The sequence below is a fragment of the Cetorhinus maximus genome, chromosome 24, assembly GCF_964194155.1.
Source record: "Cetorhinus maximus chromosome 24, sCetMax3.hap1.1, whole genome shotgun sequence".
Lineage (NCBI taxonomy): Eukaryota > Metazoa > Chordata > Chondrichthyes > Lamniformes > Cetorhinidae > Cetorhinus > Cetorhinus maximus.
In genome coordinates this window covers 35,245,033-35,270,733 of record NC_135902.1, presented here as the reverse complement: position 1 = coordinate 35,270,733, position 25,701 = coordinate 35,245,033, and the positions used below count along the sequence as shown (strand labels likewise).

General features: G+C 42.8%; 1 protein-coding gene across 1 annotated transcript in view; it reads left to right on the top strand.

Moving 5' to 3' along the window:
* Window positions 1-25,701, top strand: part of sdk2b (sidekick cell adhesion molecule 2b) — a 981,988-nt gene that overhangs the window by 391,942 nt on the left and 564,345 nt on the right. The gene's annotated exons all lie outside the window — the stretch shown is intronic.

Sequence of the window (25,701 nt, the reverse complement as noted above, 5' to 3'; positions counted from 1 at the left end):
TGAGCCCAGAAATTGTTCCTGCTTCTGTGATACTGCTTTCTGCTTCGGCCTGTGCTTACTGTTGTCCGGTTTCCAGGTCTGTGTCTCAGCTTGCATCTGTTGCTTCTGTGAAATTCCGACACCTTAATGAGTCTTAATTTTTTTTCTTTTGTACTTCCTTCAAGCATCTCTTTCTTACCAGCCCTGTATCTTCTTTGTAAGGCTCACTGGGTCTTTTACTTGCTGCCACCATGTTTTGTTGTGTGGTCGGGGTCTAGACAGAGATTTTGCGGATTGTCTATTCTCCCAAGGTATGCTGCTCAAGTCTGTACTTCCTCAAAACTATTACTCTTTATTTATAGCAAGTATTTACACATTTGGACCTCTGCATGAGGTTGGAGCTTCTCCTCCTTCGAGATCTCCCTTACTTCTCAGTCAAGTGATCTGACATCATTATTACATCAGCATCATGTATGCTTCTGATGTCAACCCTTTACTCTACATCGAGGAGCACAGTCCAATTGCCTGGCAAATGCAGCTGCTTATGGTGTTCTTTTGGGCACCAACCCAGATCATAGCATATAACATTTCAGGGTCTTCATTCCCTTTTTCACCAGCAAATTCTGGGCAATTCTCTACAGTGATCTCACAACCAAATTAGACACACAGTTTTAAGTTTGATTTTCTCCTATTGAAGACTTTAAATGACTATCCTCATTTTGCTTTTCCCCCCCCCAACATATACATTAACTCTCCAAATTGTTGAAACTGCTACAGTCACATAATAGAGTTTCTGATTTATTTGCCTGGTTAACGTTGCATTAAGGAAGAACATTTTGTGTTGATTGTTGTACTTGTTGCACCAATTATGAGGTTCCAGTTGGGAGATATTAGCTAAATTATCATGTGAGTGGTAACATTCTCATCCACTACGATTTAAAAGTGGTAAAAGAATTTGGCAACTGAGTACTTTGGTGTATCTCTGAACTGGAATTATTTTATTGGTACAACATGTACAGCAATCAAGGAAACCAGCTTCCTTTGAAATGTTAACCACTGATTACCCTCCACATTTAACTTCTCAGTTATCTTTAATGCAGTTTCTGCCATTTTCTTTGTTTCTTTGGTGTTCATGGAAGCAAATTCTACTCCCTCCTGTTGCCCAAGTTAATATTACCTAACTTAAAAGAGACTAGAACCAAACATAAAACCTTAGTCTGGATGGCTCATCCCACAATGAGAAGTGCATTTACTAACTGAGACATTAGAGAGCTTGCATTTTAGTGTTAAATGTAAAAATCCATTATTTGCAATTGTGATTGTTGATTAGAAAAACTGCTGAAGATAATGAAACCATGAGAGTGCTAGGATTGTTTCCTGAAGTAATTATGTTCTGCACACAATGTCATGGCTTAATTTTCATCAGCGCAACAGAACTTGGATCATACCTCTAGGTAAAGAGTTGCATTTGTGATTAAACTATATGTCTGCGATTTTCTTCTTGGGCAAAACCCAATTGTTGGACCCGAAAATGCACCCAATGTCATCCCTATTTTGTTGATGCCGCACTTTAAATGGGCATAAATCAGCGTAAACAATCAGAGCCCCAGGAAAACACCAAAGCCAAAATATATATTTCTACTACAGCATGAAAATTTAAACATCAACTCATTTAACTATCATTTATGCACTTCAAATGCAGCACGTTTTGGAGCCTGCAATCAGGAAACCTTTCAATTTTTATTATGATTTTTATATTTATGGCATTAAAATCCATCCAAGTGAGCAGAAAATATAAGAGCAGGTATCACTGAGGATATATTTTTTAAAACATTCCAAACATTACATTTAAACACCAGAAGAATGGCATTTCTTTTCTGAAACTCTGGTTAAATGGTTAGACACTCTGAACAAAAACAATTGGAGGATACCCGCATTTAAGGATTGGGGTGGGGTCAGTTTTGTGAGCAGAGATTAATTTGGACAGCAGGTTTGATTGACAGATGTAAAAGATCAAAAAGATTTGGGCGTATTGCAGTTGCTCATGTAACTTACCGCTAAAATCCTTTTAGGTTATTTGCTGGATTATTTCTTCTGGCTGTTGGTGTAATTCCACGCATTTGGGGAACTTTTCCATACTTGTCTTAGGTTTCAGTAATCTACAAGGAGTGATCTGGCTAGTCCTCAAGTACTTCTTTGGTGACTTAAAGGCTAGTGCTGAAACTAACTTCTTGCGACATGGGTGGCCTAGTGGGCCTTTCTTTTGGAGCATGACTTGGAGAAGCAGAAGCCACGCAGAGCAGAACAACTTGTGAGAAGTGGAAGAAAGGGTGAAAGGCTGTTGACAGGAGGCCCTTTGCACTGGGAATGTTATAAGAAGCAATTCTCTTGCCTGAACCTCAGTGATAACCAACACTTGAGGTGCCTGTACTTCAGTAAAGAGGATGTGACTGAAATCTGTCCTCGGCTGCCACCACAATGGCAACCTCAAAACATTTTTCTTTATTCTTTCATGGGGTGTGGGTATTGCTGGCAAGGCCAGCATTAGTTGTCCATCCCTAATTGCCCTTGAACTGAGTGACTTGTTAGGCTATTGCAGAGGACAGTTAAGAATCAACCACATTGCTGTGGTCTGGAGTCACATGCAGGCCAGACCAGGCAACATTACTTCCATAAAGGACATTAGTGAACCAGATGGTTTTTACAACAATCAATGATAGTTTCATGGTCACCATTACTGAAACTAGCTTTTTTTTAAGTTCCAGATTTTGTTAATTGTATTGAATAAGTTGCCCTGGCGGGATTTGAATCCATATCCCCTGGACATTAACCTGGGCCTCTGGGTTGCTAGTCCAGTGACTTTAACACTCTTGCTACCGTCTCCCCACTATGGGGAGGAGCATATTGCCTGTGGCTGTCGAGTGCCTCCGAACTTCAGTGTGTCTGGCTTCCTCCAGCTGAAGGTCTTAACAACACCTTACAGTTTGTAATGTACTGCTGCATTAGGGAGGTCACTAAGGCTCTCCATGCAAAGAGAGACAACTTAATTCCATTCCCTCTTTCCAAAGAGAAGTAGGTGGAGTAAGCACCAGGGTCTTCAAGGATTGCATCCCTCCCATGGTTTCAACTCTGCCATGTACCTGAACCAAAAAGGATGCGACTCTTTCAATGTGCAGCTTGTGTGTGATTATAGGCAGCACAGCACACAGGTGAATGCTAGGATCCTGGCAGCAGTTATAATGCATTCATCCTATGTTAGTCTGTTGTGCCAGCTGTTTTTGAGCTACCATTCTATTTTGCAACTACTGTACATGAAGGCACAGTACCACAACAGACCAATGTACAAGATCTTTTCATGACCAGCATCTGAGGTGCCTCTAAATTGTTGGTCTTAGAGACAAATGAATAAACAAAAGTGTCAGAGTCCAATTGCCATGCAAGATTCAACAGTACAGCATCTTCAGCGGTTGTTCACCTGTCTCATCTTTCACCATAGTGAACCACAGGGTGGCTACTGGGCAGCAAGGGCTATAAGCTGCCAACATGGCTCATGGTTTGCAGCCCATGCCCACATGCACAGCAGGCATACAGCGGGAGCCATGCTGACACAAGAAATCTGATCGTGTAGACCGATGGCATGCTGCAGCAACAATTCCGCTGCCATTGACCTCTGCTGCTATCCACTCCCATTGCTTTCTCTTTCTGTGTATGGAGGGTCTCCTGCCCCCCCCCCCCCTCAGAATTCAGGACATATTTCCTCCTTTCCACCTTCCCCTAAGACATCCAGTGGAATGCCCGAAAAACTGCCTACTTTCACCCATGGCCAGCCTTTGATCTCTCTTCCCAGTCAGATTCTGTTGCAGACTGACTCTCAGCACATGATCCAGCCACAATGCACCTCCCCATTCAGAGATGCAGACTAGCTTTAAACAGTGCTGGTTAGTAATGATATTGGGACCTCTGCTGACGGATGCAGCCAATGCTGGGTGTGCTGGCTGCACACACAGATCATTATATTGAGTAGGCAGCACAAAGTTGTTGTCCTCCCTGCATTCCACTCAATGGGCATGGCTCAATCGTGTATTGTGATCCCCACGCCCATTTTCAGGGACTAACCAATTTAATCCTCACTACCTTTTAAAAAGAGGTGTCCCTTGAATTAAGCAACTCTATTTTGAGAATTCTGTATTTTTTGTAACAATTGTATTGGAAGCTTCCTTTTTTGTTCACTCTATGGTATAAATCATTTGCAATTATGTCAATACAAGATATTCATATTCCGCCCACTATGACAAACAGACCGCAGGCATGGATACTCATGGATTCTGCAATGGGCCAAATTAGAATGGTATTACACAATCTTTAAGGTGCCTGAATCAGTTTATAAAATATAACTTTGTGTTAGGTATTGCTTAAAGATAGCATTGGACAAAGAGAATCTTAAATATAACCAAGAAAAAGGTCAGAGACTCTAGAAGTAACTTTTTTTGCCACTTGCATGAGCAACATTTGGACTTCTTGTTGCTGCAGCCAAGGAGTAAAACTCTACAAGATCAGTCAGTTCTATAAATAACTCTGGAAACACACAGGCTTCTGGAAAATTGTCTGGAAAGCATATGGCAGGACACAGTCACTACATTTTTTTTAACATAGCCTGAGGTATTCTTTGAAACATTCAAGCCAAAAACGTTAGACAGTGAGTGAGTGTGCCGTATCTCCTTCACACAATGTTGACTGGCTGAAAGGAACATTGCACCGCAGGCAGCAAATAGATTTTCATCACTTGCAAGATGCCAGTGTTTGTAATCGTCTGTTGATTTTACAAACTACATTAGCTGAACTTGTCATCCCATTTGTTCCAGATAGTTCTGTGTGGATGGTTGGCTGAATTTGCTAAGGGACAAAAGTAACCGATAGAGAAACTTGTCAAGTTGACAGCAGCACTGAGGCACGCATTGTTCACAAAGCGACATGCAAAGCATTAACCCTTTCCAGTTGACAGAGTTCAAAAGCCTTAATACAGAAGAAAAAGAGCCTAATCACAGAAATTTTATTATTTGTCATACAAACAAGCCTGTTTTTCTTTTGTTTCTGTGTGAAACAAATAACTTTTCAGCAGCAATATCTAGCTTTCCATAAATCTGAATTTCGCATCTCAAATTGTCATTTGGCATGTGTGCTACTGCAGTCCCTCATGGTAAGAAAGTACCAGATGGTGTACTTATTGCAGCTGTGCAGAGTGAATGCAGACAGCAGCAAGTGACACTACACTGGCAGTGAGCAACAAATAAGTTGTGTTCTCGTTCCACTATGTCGGTGAGGTGGATCGATGGACACTGACAGATTACCAGCCTGGCTTTCTTCTCAGTAAATTTCTTTTGACGTGCATACCCATCACGGTACCAGGGAGATGTTTCTCGAAAATGGGATCCTGTTTCTTGTTATTAAATTGTTAATAAAGTCATTTGTTTACTCCATTCTACCTCAATGCATTCATAAAGCAGAAAAGCCTTTCTCAATATAATATACACTGCAAACAGTACAATCTGAGTTCATTTTTGTGAGCAAAATCACAAGGTGATCTTGATTATGCATGTTAAGAATATGGACTGAATGAGTTGAATGGCACTATTTATATTATTTAAATAAGTGTGGATTGCAAATTCTTACAGTAAAAAGCATTCAGTTCTTGTCCATGACATTAATGGAAAGCTTCTGTCTGTGGTGGAGACAGGTTTTGATATTTGGTAAGAAACAGGTCAATGACCCCAAACTCTCTTCAGTTACTGCTGTCAGGCAAATGGATGGTTTCAATTGAGGGCCTCGCTTTCAGCCCGATCTTCTCGAAGATTGAATCAGTCTTTCTCTAGATGAAGCTTTTACAAAGAAAGGCTTCTCAAATTGGTTTCCATAAAGCATCTGTGTGATATGTCAAATAGTTTGAGAAACTCAGTTTAAAGGGCAACATCCGCAAAACTTCAGTAGATAAAATCTTTGACCTCCTAGGACTGAAGTAATTTTGTTTTAAATTACAGGAGATCAGTGCGAATATTACCATTGGACTTAGTGTGCTTTTCTTTTAAATACAGGGAAGCAACAACCAGAAAACTCAAGATATCTAGGCATCACTTGATCAATCATTTTGACCGCGTTTTCAAAAACTCTTACTGTTTCCGTGGGACCAAAACTAATCAAAACTAATTTTTGTTTGAAAATAAAAGTTGTGGATGTTCATTCAGATACTCTGGCATCTAAATTATAACAATATCTAATAGGAAAGAAACCAGGCGGTCCAGCCGGCATCAACTTAGGTGCCAGAACTGACAATGGCAAGCTCAGCACTGTCGATACTGCAAAGTCCTCCTTACTAACATCTGGGGGCTAGTGCCAAAATTGGGAGAGCTGTCTCACAGACGAGTCAAGCAACAGCCTGACAGAGTCATCCTCACGGAATCATATCTTACAGATAATGTCCCAGACACCACCATCACCATCCCTGGGTATGTCCTGTCCCACCGGCAGGGCAGACCCAGCAGAGGTGGTGGCACAGTGGTATATAGTCGGGAGGGAGTTGTCCTGGCAGACCTCAACATCTACTTCAGACCCCATGAAGTCTCATGGCATCAGGTCAAACATGGGCAAGGAAACCTCCTGCTGATTACCACGTACTGCCCTCCCTCAGCTGATGAATCAGTGCTCCTCCATGTTGAACACCACTTGGAGGAAGCACTGAGGGTGCTAAGGGCACAGAATGTACTCTGGGTGGGGGACTTCACCAAGAGTGGCTCGGTAGCACCACTACTGACCGAGCTGGCCAAGTCCTAAAGGACATAGCTGCTAGACTGGGTCTGCGGCAAGTGATGAGGGAACCAACAAGGGGGAAAATCATACTTGACCTCATCCTCACCAACCTGCCTGCCACAGATGCATCTGTCCATGACAGTATTGGTAGGAGTGACCACCACACAGTCATTATGGAGACAAAGTCTGTCTTCACATTGATTATACCCTCCATTGTGTATGTGGCGCTACCACCATGCTAAATGGGATAGATTTAGAACAGATCTAGCAACTAAAGACTGGACATCCATGAGGCGCCGTGGGCTATCAGCAGCAGCAGAATTGTACTCGAACACAATCTATAATCTCATGGCCTGGCATATCCCCCACTCTACCATTACCATCAAGTCAGGGGGTCAACCCTGATTCAATGCAGGAGGGCATGCCAGGAACAGCACCAGGCACACCTAAAAATGAGGTATCAACTTGGTAATGCTACAACACAGGACTACTTGCATGCCAAACAGCATAAGCAGCAAGTGAGAGACAGAGCTAAGCAATCCTACAACCAACAGACCAAATCTAAGCTCTGCAGTCCTGCCACATCCAGTCGTGAATGGCGGTGGACAATCAAACAGCTCACTGGAAGAGCAGGCTCCACGTATATTCCCATCCTCAATGATTGAGGAGCCCAGCACATTAGTGCAAAAGATAAGGCTGAAGCATTTGCTACAATCTTCAGCCAGAAGTGCCGAATGGATGGTCCATCTCAGCCTTCTCTGGTGGTCCCCAGTCTTCAGCCAAGTTGATTCACTCCACGTGATATCAAGAAACGGCTGAAGGCACTAAATACTGCAAAGGCTATGGGCCCTGACAATATTCCAGCAATAGTACTGAAGACTTGTGTTCCAGAACTTGCCACGCCCCTAGCCAAGCTGTTCGTGTAGCTACAACACTGGCATCTACCCAGCTATGTAGAAAATTGCCCAGGTACGTTCTGTACACAAAAAGCAGGACAAATCCAACCCAGCCGATTACTGACCCATCAGTCTACTCTTGATCATCAATAAAGTGGTGGAAGGGGTCATCAACAGTGCCATCAAGTAGCACTTGCTTAGCAATAACCTGCTCACTGACGCCCAGTTTGGGTTCCGCCAGGAGCACTTAGCTCCTGATCTCATTACAACCTTGGTTCAAACATGGACAAAAGAGCTGAACTCCCGAGGTGAGGTGAGAGTGACTGCCCTTGACATCAAGGCCGCATTTGACCGAGGGTGGCATCAAGGAGCCCTAACAAAACTGGAGTCGGTGGAAATCAGGGGGAAAACTCTCCACTGGTTGGAGTCATACTGAGCACAAAGGAAGATGATTGTGGTTGTTCGAGGTTAGTCATCTCAGCTCCAGGACATCACTGCAGGAGTTCCTCAGGGTAATGTCTTCAGCCCAACCATCTTAGGCTGCTTCATCAATGACCTTCCTTCCACCATAAGATCAGAAGTGGGGATGTTTGCTGATGATAGCACAATGTTCAGCACCATTCATGACTCCACAGATACTTAAGCAGTCCATGTCCAAATGCAGCAAGACCAGGACAATATCCAGGCTTGGGCTGACAAGTGGCAAGAAACATTCATGCCACATAAGTGTCAGGCAATGACCATCTCCAGCAAGAGAGAATCCAACCATTGTCCCTTTATGTTCAATGGCATTACCATCACTGAATCCCCCACTATCAACATCCTAGGGGCTACCATTGACCACAAACTGAACTGGACTAGCCATATAAATACTGTGGCTACATGAGCAGGTCAGAGGCTAGGAATCGTGCGACAAGTAACTCACCTCCTGACACCCCAAAGCCTGTCCACCATCTACAAGGCGCAAGTCAGGAGTGTAATGGAATACTCCCCACTTGCCTGGATGAGTGCAGCTCCCACAACATTCAAGAAGCTTGATATTGTCCAGGACAAAGTAGCCAGCTTGATTGTCACCCTATACATGAACATTCACTCCCTACATCACCGACGCACAATAGCAGCAGTGTGTATCATCTACAAGATATACTGCAGGAATTCACCAAGGCTCCTTCAACAGCATCTTCCAAACCCAAGACCACCACTATCTAGAAGGACAAGGGCAGCAGATAGATGGGAACACCACCACCTGGAAGTTCCCCTCCAAGTCACTCACCGCCCTGACTTGGAAATATATCGCCGTTCCTTCACCTGTCGCTAGGTCAAAATCCTGGAACTTCCTAAAATCCTAAGTCCCACTCCTGAATACAGGACCTTATAATTTTGCAGGGGGGTGGGGGCAGGAATGGAGTTGGTCTGGGGTTCGTGTATGCATGGTTTATGGAGGCAGCTGGCAATTTAAATTATCAGTTGCCTCCACTGAATGCGATTTTGATAGGCCAGGAGTGTGAAACTTGATATATGCAGTTTAGACCAGGTAACAGCTGGTCTTAGCTTGATGGATTTGTTTGGATAGCCAAAGCTCCCTTTGGAGAGGTAAGGTACCCCTTTGGATATGGTCCTGGGACACCTTTGGGAGAAGCAAGCACACTTTGGTAGAGGTAAAGCACTGTTTGGGATTGTTAAAAGTAGACATGATTGTGCATAAAAAGTGCATGAACTCATTGGAGCTGTCAAGGAACTGTCGGAGCTGTCAAAGGACTGTCAAAGAACTGTCAAAACTCATTGGAATTGTCAAAGCTGTCAAGGGATTTAACTCTGCTGGGCTTTAACTTTAAAAATAAGTGTGGAGTTAAAAAAAACAGTGCTTGATATTTCATTCTGTCTGTTGATATTTGCCTGAGGGCTATCATTATAGGATTTGTGGTGCAATTACTGATTTTACAACCTAACATTATCACAGTTGCCTGTTAAGCGAGCAGCTGGACTGACAGTGGTTATAGAATAGAAATGTTTATTTTTTTGAGAGATTAAGTCCTTAAGTGAAATGTTTGTTTTCAAATGAGATTAGTTGAAAGAATTTCAATGTACTTAATGTCTTTTTATCAATTGGAGTGTTTTTCAAAATAGTAATGTCATCAATAGACTCATAACTTTAATTTATGTCAGCATGGCTCCTGTGTTTTGCCCATGGTGGGTACTAGCTGAGTTGGCATGGAGGGGTAAGAGCAAAGGGTGGCGGGTGGGGCAAGGGTTGGCATGAGCTGGCACTAGATTGGCATGGGGGCTATAAAGGCCCATGCAGATGAGTGGGGGCATTACTTGGCATGTTGGTTATGAGGGGCCAGGGTAGGTAGAGGGGCATAGGATGGCATTGGGGGCATGAGGGACTATGGGGTAGGTAGAGGGACAAAGGGTGGCATTGAGGGTATATGGGGACGTGGGGGTGGGTAGAAGGGCATTGCTATGAGGGGCCATGGGGTGGGTAGAGAGGCATGAGGTGGCATGGATTGACATGAGCCTCCTCACTTCTTCCCATATTGCCCGATTTCTTTTTTAGCCCACCCCCAGACTGAAAATCCGACATCCGAGCAGCCATTTTTAAAGATCAGGTTCGCAGAGCCGGAAGTTCTCCTGTCTCGCCACATGTGACCCGGGAGCAAAAGTCTGGGCCTGAATGTTTAAAAGTACACATAAAAATATATAAAGATGTATTAATTCAGATTCCAACACAGTGCTAACCTAACTCCTCTTCCGCGAAAAAGTTTCCATAAAGTCTTGAGTCACAATTACATTGATTGTGTGACAAACCGAAGCTGACTGTAAAAGGAAAGGCCTTTCAGCTTTGCTCAGCCGTGTTTAGAGATGCATTGCTTTCTCAGAATGTTCCAGATTTTATTTCTGTATTTTTCTGTAAACTAGACATTTGGCTTCATTCCTGAAAGTAAATATAGTGGTGACTTTTATACATGCCAGCAGTTTTCTTGTAGTTGCAGTTCGGGTGACATCATTTGCTAATGTTTTGGAAACAGACTACACTATTCCAGACACATTTTTTTTGCCTGCCCTTTACCTTAGTCTGTCCAACAATATTGAATTGGAATAGATCTGAGGTTTTTTTTTTAAACTTGCTGGCCCTGGAAACACCTCCACTGCACACCCGCACCACCACCCCTCACCCCGCAATTATTTTTCTCTTTTTCTTTTTAATCTGGTTTGCATGGTCCATACACAATAATCATCAATAAGTGAGTTAATTGTTCCCTTAGGGACCTGCCAGTGATGCTCAGACTAGACACTACAGTGTATATGTTTTAAAGTACAGGTAAATTTCTATATTGATATTGTACAGTTGTTTGGTGCCTCACTAAGAGGTCTGGAGGCTTGTATAGTTGAACATAAACCTTTTATTGGTAACCCATAACTATATACATCTCCAAGGATTGGTGCTGTCTCCGTGCTGGCTCCCCCCAGACTCTTCTACACACTCTACCATTATGTGACTCTCTACATCATGCTGTGGGTGGTGCTATTCTCCAGTCCCACATTAACCCTTACTAACCCAAACACCCTTATATGACAATTGAAAAGACGAATTGAAATGATGAGTTGCACTTGATGTTAAGAGATGCTTCTAGAGTACAGTGCAGAGCTGCAAATAAATCCCAATTTTTCATTCGAACTTTCTGGAAATTTTGTGTTGCCTGTTGAACTGCTGCAGAACAGAGAAACAGAGAATGCTTTATTTCATTTTTATTTTATTTAGAAAGACGCCTCTGTCAGAAAGTGGGCAGAATTGGATCATTTGTCTTATTTTCAAATAAAGTAGAGGTAGTGTGAGGGCATCAGAAAGATTGGAAATATAAATACACATGACAGAGTCTATTAAGTCTTTCAGCCGTCTATAAAGAACTACTCTTCCCCATTGTTGCATGAATCTGCCTCTTGATTAGTGAGTGACCTCACTTCTTGAATGACCTCAGAGATTTTATAGCTCCAATAACCTAGCTTGAAATCACTTCACTTATTCAACACTTTCGCAAGGAGGTGCTTCCCCACTTCAGTCTTGAACTTCCCTTTTACCACTTTCTACCTTTGTCCCCTTGACCTGAGTTTATCATGCCTTAACTACAAACAGTGTGCTAGATTAGCCCTTTCTATGCTGCATGGTACCTTATATATCGCTATTATGTGCCATTTTATTTGTTTTACATTGATATGGCGCATTTTGTGTAGAAATATGTTCCAGAGGGCAAGTGAAGTTAAGGGAGGTAGCCAAAGCCACAGTCGAAGGAGTAGATTTTAAGGAGGCTTTTGCCAGTATGTAGAGACGTAGCAAAGCTGACTAAGTTAGAGAGTGAGTTGAGGAATTTAAGGTTGACATCGACGATAGCTGTGCTAGTGGAATGTAACTGGGGGGGGTTGAAGCCCTCAGGGGCTGAAATGCCTGAGTTTTTCTGGATTTCCCACACATCTACGTCCTTTTACACTAGGGATGAAGCTTATGGCTCTTTCTGCATCAGAATTCTTGGAAGTTTCCCATTTCAATCAACAATACTCAAGGTGTGGTTAGACTCAATCATTATATCAGTATCAGCATATGGGCCTTAAACCATTTGGGCAAAACTGAATTTATTTAGAAAGCCAGTTGCCACACCATACGCAAGCCTGTACCCAATTATTTTGTGATGGTGTCTTACATTAACTAGCTCTACTGGTCTTACCCTAAACACCTCCTGATCACATGTTTAAATTTAGATGTGAGCTAGAAAAGAAAACAAATGTAATAATTCCCTCTCCAAAACATGCAAATAATCATGAGAAGCTCTTCAGAATCTTAGCTGTCCAAACTGAGTTTTGTAATTGTGTTTTTCAGCATAGGAGAATTTGCACCTCACCTCTGAGCACATGAGACATCATAAATATTTTGTCCAGGTGGAAAAACAGTGCAGCCATTGGATTTTAGAAACCTGAACAGAGCATCATATAAAACAATAATTATATTTGAATATACAAATTGTCAGCCACAAGGCGGTAAAAGTATTACTTATCCCCAAAAGAGGAAATAAACATGGTTGGCAGTGAGAAACCTAATCAGAATAAGCTTATTTATCTTTATTATTGCCATTTTCTGCCAGCTTCCACTCATTCACCATTCACAATCTTAGGGACATGGAGGCAAACTGCTGCTGGAGCTCTATCACTGCTGCTCAGCTGCCAACACTGGTGACTCAATGAAAATTGATTGCCTTTATATTGAATCCAAGGTCTCACAATAAGTCAAAATTGCCATCATGTCACAACTGCTGTGACTTAAAGGAGAATACAAAGTACGACTAATAGTGGTCATGAAAAAGCCTTTGGTTCCAGACTTGCTACTTCCTGGATTAAGACCGGTATGTAATAATGAGCTTTGTGCACAATTATTAGAATCAGAACCAACTCAAATTTTAAAAATAGACAGACTTGAAGTCTTTTCAATGGAAGGTTTCATTTAATATTTCCAGCTGCTAAACCAGCCAGCAAAACATGACTGATTAAATGGTGAACAAGCAGAATTTTGAGTCATCTTTAACTTTCCTCTCATCACCCCTGTAGACTTTTCATGATAGCTGCAGATATATGCCTCAGTTTCCAACTCACAGAGTGCAACATTTGTCAGAATGTAAGTGTTCAATTACCAGTAAAACCACGTTAGTCAAAAGAAATCCATAAAGAAACCAAAATTAAACAATCTCAAAATAGCTCTGGCAGTAAAAGTGCTTCTTTGAAGAGCTTATAAAATCTTTCTGCAGTACAATATCTCCTCTCAAGCCATTTGTGCAAAGGGAATTTATGGTGGAATATCCTGATGCAGACTTTTTAAAAGGTTTTTTATGAATAAAGTAATACGGTTATTACTTTTGATTCAGCAGAAAGGCATCTTTAAATAGCAGATGAAGTTTACATTGTGGTGACTTCTACCCAATGAGGGAAGATGTATTTGCATATAACAGGCCTGTTATACTCCAGGTAACAGTCTCAGAGTCACTTATTCAGGAACAGCAGAACTATGTATACACATGTTTAGAGGTCACAGAAAAATCTACTTAGTTTTTAAGTGCTAATGTTAATTCTAGGAGAGAACTGATTGGAGAATCCATTGATCACTAATGTTAAAAACATTACAAATGAAATTAAGGTTGTCTGCTGGAGCTTCTTGAGTGTAGCTTTCACTGGACTGCAGCGATTTACACTCAAAGTGAAGAAACAATTTGCAATTGTATAGCATCAAACAGTAAAACCTCCTGAGATACTTCAGAGGTGAAAATAAATGTGAAGTAGCAGTTTGAGAAGAGCAAGAGAAAGTGACTAAAAGAATGACCAAAGGGTTTAGCAGAAGTGAAAGATGAGAGTGGAGCAACAAGGGTGAGAGGATTAGGAGTGTGTTCTAGAATCGTAAGGCTGGATTTTCAGTCAGGGGTCGGGAACTGGAAATGTGGCCTAGTTCCAAGTCCCCACTCTGCGCAGTGTGCTTAAGGCATGCCCACTGGGATTTTGAAAGCTTCGGCCAAATAAAAGTCAAGGAACAGGCTCGCCATCCAATTAGGCATAGAGGGCCCTTTATGGTGAAGGGCCAATGGAAGGCCCTATAGCACAGTGGCCGGCAGTATCACTGGCTGATGGGAGCTGCCTATCTGAAGATGAAGACTGCAAGGGACAAGGGTAGATAAGTGGGGGGTGGGTGGGAGGGCGGGGAGGGGTGGATCAGGGGGTGTGGTGGGTGGGGAGGTGGGAGAAGGGTGGGTGAGAGGGGAGGGGGTGGGTAGAGAAGAGTGGGAAAAGGAGTACGGGGTGAGGGGGTGAAGAGGGAGAGGGGAAAGAGGGAGAAGGTGAGTTGGGGAAAGAGGGGGAGGTGGGGAAATAGGGGGAAGAGAAAGGAGGGGGAAAGGTTGTGGGGGGAGGGGGAGGGGAATGAGGGGGTGGGGGAGGATTTGGGGATTAAGAGGAGAGTGGGAGATGGAGGGTGGAGAGAGAAAAGGGGACAGAGATAGAGAGGGGTGGGGGAGAGAGGAAGAGAACTACTGCAAACTGCGGGGTAGGTAATGGGGTGTTTTTTCTGGTTTGGATTTTTACACTTATCAAGGTAAATGCAAAGGATTGAAAGACCTTCCTGCCGGGATTTTCTGGTGTCCCCCACCATCCCTTCCCGCCCCCGCCACTGGCAGGACCAGAAAATCCTGCCCTCCGTTTCAGATGCCTAGGCAAGGATTTTTCCCACAGGCTTCAGGATCCCGACGTCAGTGTTAAATAGGGGTCAGAAGCCTACACTGTGGGGAAAGTGGTCCGTGACTTTCCCTGAATCTTTAAAATCCAAGCTTTTGGTCATATGACATAATGTGGGACACCCTACATGAAAATTTGACTTTTGAAAGTGTGGGAGGTGAGGGGTGGGAGGGCAGAAGAAAATTGCTCAGTGGGGTGCTGGTGGGGGGAGAAAATTGCTTGGGGGGTGCTGGTGGAGGAGAAATTGCTCACCAGGGGTGGTGGGGGAGAAAATTGCTCCGGGGGGGAGGGTTGATGGAGAGAGAACTGCTGCAATTTGGGGGATGGGAAGGGGGCTGGATATGGCGGAGGGAGCGGTGCAAGGTTGTGCTGCAGTAGTTGTAGGTTATAAGGAAAAACATAAAGTACCTCTAAAGTTAACTCAGTTTTATGATGTTTGAAGCTATTGAAATTCAGAAATATGGAAAATAAACTCTATGATTGTTTAATGTTGCTAATTACAAATGTTTGAGTACTGTGGTTTGGACCATTGATGACATTGATGTTATTTACAGTACTTGTCAAATGATAGCTTAAATGATTGGTTTTGAGTGCAATTGATGCCAAACAATGCCTAAATGATTGTTTTTGGGCACAATTGATGTCAGATGATAGCTAATTGATTGATTTTGAGCATAATTGATATCAAATGAGTGCAAATGAACGCTGTTGAACACAAATGATGTCAAATTTTTCAGGTTCGGATACACCCCGTGGTCCAGGTGTGAGGTTGGTGCAGTTACACATGCAACTGCAAGGCAGCAATTGGTAAAAAAAAATTGGCTGCTTAAACACAATTCCCCAGTGAGAGCAAAGCAGTAAACAGAGCTTAATGGCAACTTCTAGCAGTTATTTTAAAAATTATGCGAAGCTCAGGAATGATTACCAAAAAGGGTCACTGAGGGTATCAGTGAAAAGCTGATCAGCTGATCTAAGGCTGTACAAGTCAATACATTGTTGTACTCTATTAAAGCGATTGCAGATGATTGCAAGTCATAGGCATGTTGCAAGCAACACTCCAATACAAAAAGAAACAGATACTGCAAACATTACATGGCATGAGATAGAATGCAAGCTATACATTATTTGGAGTGTAATTGGGAAAGAACTCACAAGGCCAGTGAGGAGAGCATTGGAGAAGTCATGCCTAGGAGTGTTCAGGCTTTCTGTAGCTGTGGAGTGAGTTAAGTACTGCTGAGCACCAGGATCCTTTAAATCTGCCTGGGTGACTGGAAGTAAATTCTGGAGAATTACTTCCATACTGTTAAAGTTACAGTTCTCAAAGGAAAGGATCATGCATTACAACAGTGACTTCACTTAAAAAACACGTAATTGGTTGGAAAGTGCTTTGGAATGTCCTGAAGTCATGAAAAGGAATATATTAAATGCATGTTTTTTTCTAAGTTTGGTTCAAGCTGCATTGCCTCAGGAGTGTGATGTAACTGTGCATTTGAATTACCCCACATTTGGAGAAGAAAATGAAAATAACTGATGTAAGGTCCAATGGATATAGAATATACATATTTGAAGTTGTGTTTGCTCCTGTGTCATTTAATGGTTCCAGCCTCTATACACTGTAGCTCACTGTTGTGTTGACTTCATCTATATCAAAACTATTTAATGTGTTAAGGAACAGTAAGTTGTTTTTTCTTAAAGACTTTCTAATTGTGTAAGTTTTCATTGTTGCAAATTAGTCCTACTAATCTGCTTGCTCTCAGGCCAAGGCATTAATTTACTCTATTACCAATATCCTCGCTGCCATCTGCCAGAACTATTAGACACAGCCATGCATGTCTTTTCATTCCCTACCCTTCATCTTTTTCTGAAATGCCACAGTCTCTGCTCAGTGTTTTCCCCACTTGATGCAGCTGAGGTTGAGAATGAATGAAATAGAGATTTACCTGCATAGTCTGCACTCCATGTTCTGAGTTTTTATGTTTTATGTTCTGTCAAACACGGAATGATGCATTATTTTAAAGGAGACTGTAGCTCTGAATGTGAGCTTCAACATGTCTCAAACAGGAACATTTCTATTCTATTGAATTTTTATATTACCTGAGACAGACAGAATAAGGTAAGTTTAAAATTGACTTGTTAGGCGAAGCTGAGACATTGGACGGGAATTTTTTGGTGATGCACATCTTTGGAATGATTTATCTACATCTTGAGGGTTAGCTTTAAGTAAATTGTCCCAGGAAGTTATAGCATCAATGATTATACCACTACGCCTTATTTTTCTGAGATTACTGCCACAACTGTGATAAGTTGATCATAGCTCCACAAACAATTCAAGTCAATGGTGATCACAGATTTCTTGGATTTATGTTAGTTTCTTTGCCATAGCCCCTTAGGTTGATAATAATGGCACAGATGAACCCTTGGTCACCTGGCAGCAATATGATTCATTACTCTCAAATGACACTCAGCCTGGTAGGACCATTAAAGCAATGGCGTTAACTTGTTTAGAGGTTTCACGACTCAGTTTCCACTTTCTTGAGAGAACTTTTCTGCCTAATTCAGTTACACACCACTTTTAAAAGTATGGGCAGAATTTTGCCCTCGTTGGGCGGGCTCAACTAGGGGGGTCAGGAAGCCGACAGCCGCCTGCGTTCGGGGCCAGACCCCAATTTCATGCTGGCAGGCCAATTAAGGCTCAGCGCTGCCTGTGTGGATGGAGCGCATGTGTGCGGGTACGTGTTGGAAAAGCTCCCTGAGGCACAGAGCTGCCTCAGGGAGATGAGCAGTTTTGAAAATAAAAAATAAAGGACTTTAAGGTGTTAAAAAACATGTCCCCAGTGTCACATGAACAGGAACACGTTAGAAATTAGGATGAAATTTTTTTTTTAAATTATAATGATGGATCGAAACCACATCCCGCCCGTGGATGAGGTTTCGCAAAACATGCAAAGGCCGCCTGGCCTTTTCGCCTGCCCGCCAACCGTAATTTAAATCAGTTGGATTGTTAATGGCCTTAATAGGCCTTTTAATTGTCAGCGGGTGCGTGCTGGAGCTGGCAGCCCGCCCGCTGACCGAAATATCACGCAATGCGTCAGGACACTCGCCCGATGTCATCACCTCAGCGAAAAATCCTGGCCGTCTCTCTGGGCAACAGAGATTCAAGGAATCAGTCAATGCATCTGCCGCTGGGTGCTGAACCAAGAAAGCAAACCCACCTGGCCAGAAAGCAGCTACCCACTGCACACCATCTCTATTTGGCATCTGCTGCTGAGAGACCAACTTCAGCTTTTGGAACAACTCTTCTTTTAAATAGCATGAAAGAAGACTGGAATAAGCTTGGGAAAAGAGGCAGCAACTGCAACGAAAGGAAAATCTGCAGTAAATTTTCTTTTGATCTTTATCATTCTTTTCAGGATTATACTGAGTTTTTATTGCCTTTCCTGCCCTGTTCACAACATTATAGTTTTTCTGGCTCTGGTCCCCAGTCTACCACATCATTGAAGTAGAGTTTGGAGCTACTGTCACCTCCTTCCACACACCCCAGCTGACCTTGTGGGGAGTCTTCTCCCTCATGTCGCCTGTATCCACCTTATCGAGGGGGGTTCACAATTCCTCATCACTGAAGTTCAAAGCTCTCTTCTTCACCTCATCATTTTGCAGTATTTTACAGAACCTTTCAACTGAAATGAATTATTTTAGTGCATCACAGTGATTTTAGACAACAATGGGAAAGCACACTGACATTTTACACTCCAAGCCTTACTCTGAAGAATGGCTGAGCTTTTAGAGTGGTATGTGAAGGTTTTTGAGACAGGCCTTTGGCAATGACACTTCTAAGGTTCCTCGTTTGCCATTTTGCTTGTTGCTGCAGAGTAGATTCAAATTACGTTTCCAGGGAATTTTGGCATGAGCCTTAACAGAAAGAACGGGATACAAAATGGCACGATTAATGGCATACGTCGCCATTCATACCTTTCCAGGTCGACAACAATCTGGCCTGGGTATTTCATCGAGGTGGTACTACCAGATGAACTTGCAGACCTCACCATATTTGCACTTGAACTGTCCTCTGTTCCTTCAGGGCTAAAGTCTACCAAGCCACCCAATACTTGGCCTCCAACAATATTTTGACCAGTGTTGCTGACAGGATTTGCATTGCAAACCTCTCCATTGAACCGCAAGCCCTGTCTCACAATGAATATTTTGCTTGGATACCCTTCACCCTCAGCAACCAAGATTCTCAACCTTCTCGAGGTAACATGACACAGCCACAACGCAGGTATCATCGGCTGTTTTCAGAATCTTCTCGTGGATCTGGATCTCACCCTGCCTCAGCGCACACATTCTCAGTTCCATACGTTCCTTCAGGAGTATGATGATGTCTTCAATCCAACATTCCGAGTTTACAATGGTAAGGCTGGACCCTTCAAGGCTAATGTCAACATGGGACCTGTACAACCTCCAGAATGAAAGAGTTGCCTCTCCCAGTATGCCAGAGTCAAACTTGCTGAATTGCAATGAAAATTTGATTACCTTGAAAGCCTTGGGGTTTTTGCTCGGTCTGAAGATGTGGGATCTCGTGGAGTACCTTAACCCATCATTTCTTGTGAAGAGTAGTAGTAGGTGTGTGTACCATCTAGATGCACTGCAGGAACTCACCAAGGCTCCTTCGACAGCATCTTCCAAACCCACGACCACTACCATCTATAAGGACAAGGGCAGCAGATAGATGGGAACACCACCACCTAGAAGTTCTCCTCCAAGTTACTCACCACCTTGACTTGGAAATATATTGACGTTCCTTCTCTGTCGCTGGGTCAAAATCCTGAATTCCCTTCCTAACAGCACTGTGGGTGTACCTACACCACGACTGCAACTGTTCAAGAAGGCAGCTCATCACCACCTTCTCAAAGGTAATTAGGGATGGGCAATAAATGCTGGTTCAACCAGCAAAGCCCACATCCCATGAATTGAATTTTTAAAAAAGAAGTCAAATGGCCACTTTTGACTTGTTACAGCATTCACCAATGTTGGGCTTAACCTTCACTCATGCCATTTGTTAACTCAACCTTACGCAAAATTGCCCAGTGGAAACACATCATTGCAACAGATCTAACCGACACGTTTTATCAGATTCCATTAGCACAATCTTCCATGAAGTACTGTAGAGTGGTAACACCCCACAGAGGTGTTCGTATATACACTCAATCTGCTATGGGCATGCCTGAATCTGAAACTGCTCTTCAGCCATGTCCTAGATGATCTACTTGCAGATGACCTCTACTGTGGTCGTAACGGCCCTGAAGGACTTTTTCACAACTGGCAATGTGTACAACATATACTACATGCTCTGTCACAATGTGACCTATGCCTCTCTGCCCCTAAAACTGTCATCGTCCCTAGAACTACAACTGTTCTGGGATAGATTTGGTCCCAAGGCACCTTGCAAGTTAGCCCACACTGCTTGGCCACCCTCCCTAACTGTTCTCCATCAGAGAAGGTTTCTGGCATGAGATTTTTCATCAGAGCCTACAAGATGCTTTCAAGAGCCCTTCCTCAGTGTACCTCTTACCCAGCCCCCTTGGATGCTGTTATCGCCAGTCATCAGCCCAATGAAAGGATCAGGTGGACAGATGATCTCTGAATAAGCTTTCAGTTGGCACAATCTGCTCTTTCATCCACTAAATCTGTTACCCTTCCCCATCCAGATGATCAATTCTGGGTTGTCACAGAAGGTACTGTTAAGAAATATGACATCATATCCACCCTGTATGTGACCCATAGCAACAGACTCAAACTTGCCAGTTTTTTTCAGTGCTGCACTGTGTGGACATCAAATCCCCGAGTTGTCTTGCAAAATTAATAACATAAGAAATAGGAGCAGGAGTAGACCATTCAGCCCTTTGAGCCCACTCCGCCATTCAATGAGATCATGGTTGACCTTCTACTTCAACACCATTTTCCTGCACTATCTCCATATCCCTTGATGTTTTTAATACGTAGAAATCTATTGATCTCAGTCTTGAACATACTCAATGACTGTGCATCCACATCCCTCTGGACAATTCCGGATTCACCACCCTCTGAGTGAAAAAATTCTTCCTTATCTCAGTCTTAAATGGCCTGCCCCTTATTCCGGGACTGTGTTCCCTGGTTCTAGAACCTTCTACTAAGGGATAAATCATTCCTGCATCTACCCTGTTAAGCCCTATAAGAATTTTGTATGTTTGAATGAGATCACCTCTCATTCTTCTAAACTCCAGAGAATAGATGGCCAGTCTATTTAATCTTTCCTCGTAGGACAATCCCTCCATCCCGGGAATTAATTTAGTGAACCTTGATTGAGTGAACCTCTATGGCAAGTATAGTGGTCCTTAGATGAGGAGACAAAAACTGTCACTAAATGAATTCCTGGGATGGAGGGATTGTCCTATGAGGAAAGATTAAATAGTGCCATAATTGGACTGCCCTCCAGGCCATCCATCACACTGTCGTCCCTCCATTCTTCGAATGACCCCCCAGAGGTGGCTGGCATCTCATTTGTTGCTGACGGTATCACGGTATCAAGCATGAGTGACAACTCATTTTGGTTGTACAAGAACGTTTTTTTTTATTAATTCATGAGATGTGGACGTTGCTGGCTAGGCCAGCAATTATTGTCCATCCCTAATTTCCCTTGAGAAGGTGGTGGCGAGTTGCCTTCTTGAACCGCTGCAGTCCCTGTGGTGTAGGCACACCCACAGTGCTGTTAGGGAGGGAATTACAGGATTTTGACCCAGTGACAGTGAAGGAACAGCAATATATTTCCAAGTCAGAATGGTGAGTGGCTTGGAGGAGAAGGTGCAGGTGGTGGCATTCCCAAGTGTTTACTGCCCTTGTCCTTCTAGGTGGTAGAGGTTATGGGTTTGGAAGGTGCTGTCGAAGGAGCCATGGTGAGCTGCTGCCAGTGTGTCTTTGGTGGAGGGAGTGAATGCTTAAGGTAGTGAATAGGGTGCCAGTCAAGTGGGCTGCTTTGTCCTGGATGGTGTTGAGCTTCTTGAGTGTTGTTGGAGCTGCACTCATCCAGGCAAGTGGAGAATATTCCATCACAGTCCTGACCTGTGCCTTGTAGATGGTGGACAGGCTTTGAGGAGTCAGGAGGTGAGTTACTCGCCACAGAGTTCCTAACTTCTGATTTGCTCTTGTAGCCACAGTATTTATATGGCTAGTCCAGTTCAGTTTCTGGTCAATGGTAACCTTCACTTTAATGTTCACTTAAACTGCCGCTTGCATCATTGCCAATGGACAACACGGCACCTTGAGGGATGCTCTCCTCTATTTGTGCATTGAGCTTTGTCCATTGGATGGTTCCCCGGCTGTCACGTGGTCTGATCTTATCCTTGGGTTTTCCGCCCTGATAGGAGACAAGCTGCTTCAGGAACATCACATTGCCATTGAGCTCAGGAGATTGAAGAACCCCAACAAGAACTCAGCTGTGGTCCTGCCGCCCATGGTGAACGCTTCCCGCCCATCCAGCCTGTTCCTGCAAACCCTGACATGCCGGCTGAACAAATCTACGCCATCCCCAGCTCCAATGGTGTCAGGAGTGTCAGCTATTGGGTCAACCAGGCAAACTTCTATGATGGATCCCACAGTGCTGTTTCAAATCACCACCTTCGGAACAAATCCCTGAGCTGCCCTTGATCTCAATATAGGGTCGCTGAATCTGATCCAGGGCCATGGTCTTTATCGCCTATCCCAGTCTTACAGCCCCCAGCTCAGGTTGCTGATTCTATAGCACCAGCTTTTAGCACACCTAGCCAGTCAACTACATGTACCATTAGCCCTGTTTCCTCAATTCCTGTTTTAAGACACTCCACACATCAGAGACGTCCCACAGACCATCTAGCAGATTTCATACTTCTAGATTGATGCTGGTATTTGGGTCCATAATAAACTCCAGTGGTTACAGGGTATTGTGTTTGTGTACCCAGTACACGCACCATTTGTTGCTATTCCCATGCATGTGTTTGGACAGCCTTTCGCAGTGTTTCTTACATTTATGTTGCATTCTTTGGCCACATATGTTCACTTGTGAGTGCATTTTTATGTGAGGAAGCTAGCTGTTTACATGTATTCATCTCAGTTGTTTTATTGATTGTCGTTAGTTAGCACAAGTTGGATATTTGCTGTGCAGGTGAGAGAGAGAGAAAGAAAGAGGTCATGCCACAATAGGTTATTGCCCTCTGGTGGCTGGGAGCACAGGGTTCCCTTGTGAAGGTGGCCATTTGGTCTCATTGTATAGTATTTTTGTTTTTGTGGCTGCATTAAAGTTCAATGTTTTCACCTCAACACAGTTGATATTGTGACCCTGTGTATGTGCCAATCTGAAAATAAACGCAGCCTACTGGCACTGTACATAAGTTTGCAATTTGAAAGAGAAGTTGAAACTCATTTGCTCCAATGATTGAACGATCAAGGACACTTCATGCTGGTCAAAATTTCAATTTGCTAGTTTAATGCCTCAGCAAGCATGAGACCCTGATAACATGTTTGTTAGAATCCCGTTATATGTGGTATCTCTGGTCTCAGCTTTTGAAATTTGGGATTTGCAAGTTGTATGAATGCTGGGGAAGAGGATTCCCTGAGAACTGGAGGTTGTTATTTTTACTGTCTGTTCCACATTGAATAAGTAAGAATGAGTTCCATGGGGTTCATTTTTTTATTGATTCACTGCTTTCATAATACACAACACCTTGAGACATTGTACAAGTGAGCATATTTCATATTTCTGACACATGGGTAGGGTGGTGGGGAGAGAAGAGAGTTGCTACTGGTACTAAAATACTGTTTGTAAATCTAAGCTTCGGTTTTAAAATTTTGGGAAGAGCTAAGATTTGGAATATTTTAAGTATTGTGTTATTCAGATTTTGCACTATTAGTTAATTGCTATGTAACCTTTGCATGTAATTATCTCATTTGCAAATAAATTGATTTATTAATGTTAGCCTAAGTAATGTAGCCTGGCACTGTATATTTTTTTTAAGAGCACAGGTATCTCTAATATATAATATCATTCTAAAAGATTAATTATTAGTTCTAAAGTACACTATCCCATTCACGCCATGTAAGTTTGCAGATTTCAATTCAAAAAAGTTTTGAGTCTGCTTTCTGTTGTGAATACTAGGAAATTGTACTCCTTGGTGCCCACTGCTAATGTTCCTCCTCTGACCTGCAAAGGCATTTTGTATTAGATTTATTTTCAGCTATACAATCCCAATTCACAGAATGAATGTTGATAAATAACAAAAGCTATTTTTACCCTGCAAAAATAGTGTGGATCACAATGATCTGAATGGAACCAACCTGGACTTGTAGCATTCACATTGACCTCATCTCCAGTTAAGTGGTGTCCATCTTGCAGCCTTTACTTATTTACCAGTCCAATTGCATGCTCTGTATTTGTATTTGTTACAGTAAACTGGTACAGCTACATCTGGCATTCGTGGCAACCTGATGCGCTCCCCCTGCTGCTTAACTCTGTTCAGATACACAGCATTCAAATGAGTTTTTAATCTAAACTAACATCACAGTAAATGTACCATTTTTATTGTCTGTTTAGGGATTAGTCACAATTTTCCAGCACGATTGAAGTTGCAGTCATAATGTGAGTGGTGTGTAATGGAGACTCGACGACACTGTCAGTGTTCTGGAATACTGAGCTCCAGGAAAGCTCATGAGGAAACAGAAAAAATGTAGGTGGTTGGATTGAGTTAATTTTAAATTTAGATGTCTTTAATTTATTCTTTAGCTTTAAAGGAAGAGGATTTTTCTAAAAAAAAGAATTCTCTGGGAATACAAAATAATATGTTCTATATGTTGAGATCAAGGGTCTAAACTTCAATTTTAACATCCAGGGACTTTGGTGGTTTTTCTTTCAGAAGAGAAGAGTCTTATTTGAAAAGTACTTGATCTCTACTTCACAATAATTCCCCCGTGCCCACGTTCTTTTCAGAAATTTGTTTACAATTTGGGTCGCGGGTGCTGAGTGTTAGGAAAGCTGTAAAACTTTTGATATTCATAAACAAATATGGGAAAAAAAACATGTGGTAAGCAGCAATGATACCTCCACTTCAGGGTAGATCTGCTAATTAGTGTTAAGATTTTTTGGAGCACCAAGATTTTTTTTTTTGTAAAAATATACTTTATTCATAAAATATCTTCAATCACATTCCAAACCATTTCAAACACAACATTACAAGGGTACAATCCAGGTTAAACTTTTACAAAAGTATCACCAGGTGCATCAGTACAAACAGTATTACAATCATTTACAGCCTTTCATTTTGATCTGTACAGCCCGAGGGGCTCTAAACAGTTCCCAGTCTCTCGGTGCGCTGTGGTAGAAAGGTCTTGGACAGCGACCCTTCCCCATTGCGCCTTTGCGGCAGCTGCCCCAAGCTTTAGTGCGTCCCTCAGCACGTAGTCCTGGACTTTGGATTGTGCCAGTCCGCAACAATCGGTCGGGGACAACTCTTTGTGCTGGAAGACCAACAAGTTTCGGGCAGACCAAAGCGCGTCTTTCACCGAGTTGATGATCCTCCAGCTGCAGTTGATGTTTGTCTCGGTGTGTGTCCCTGGGAACAGCCCGTAGAGCACAGAGTCCTGTGTCACCGAACTGCTCGGGATGAACCTCGACAGCAACCACTGCATCTCTCTCCAGACTTTCTTTGCAAAGGCACAATCCACAAGGAGGTGAACAACAGTCTCTTCCCCACCACAGCCA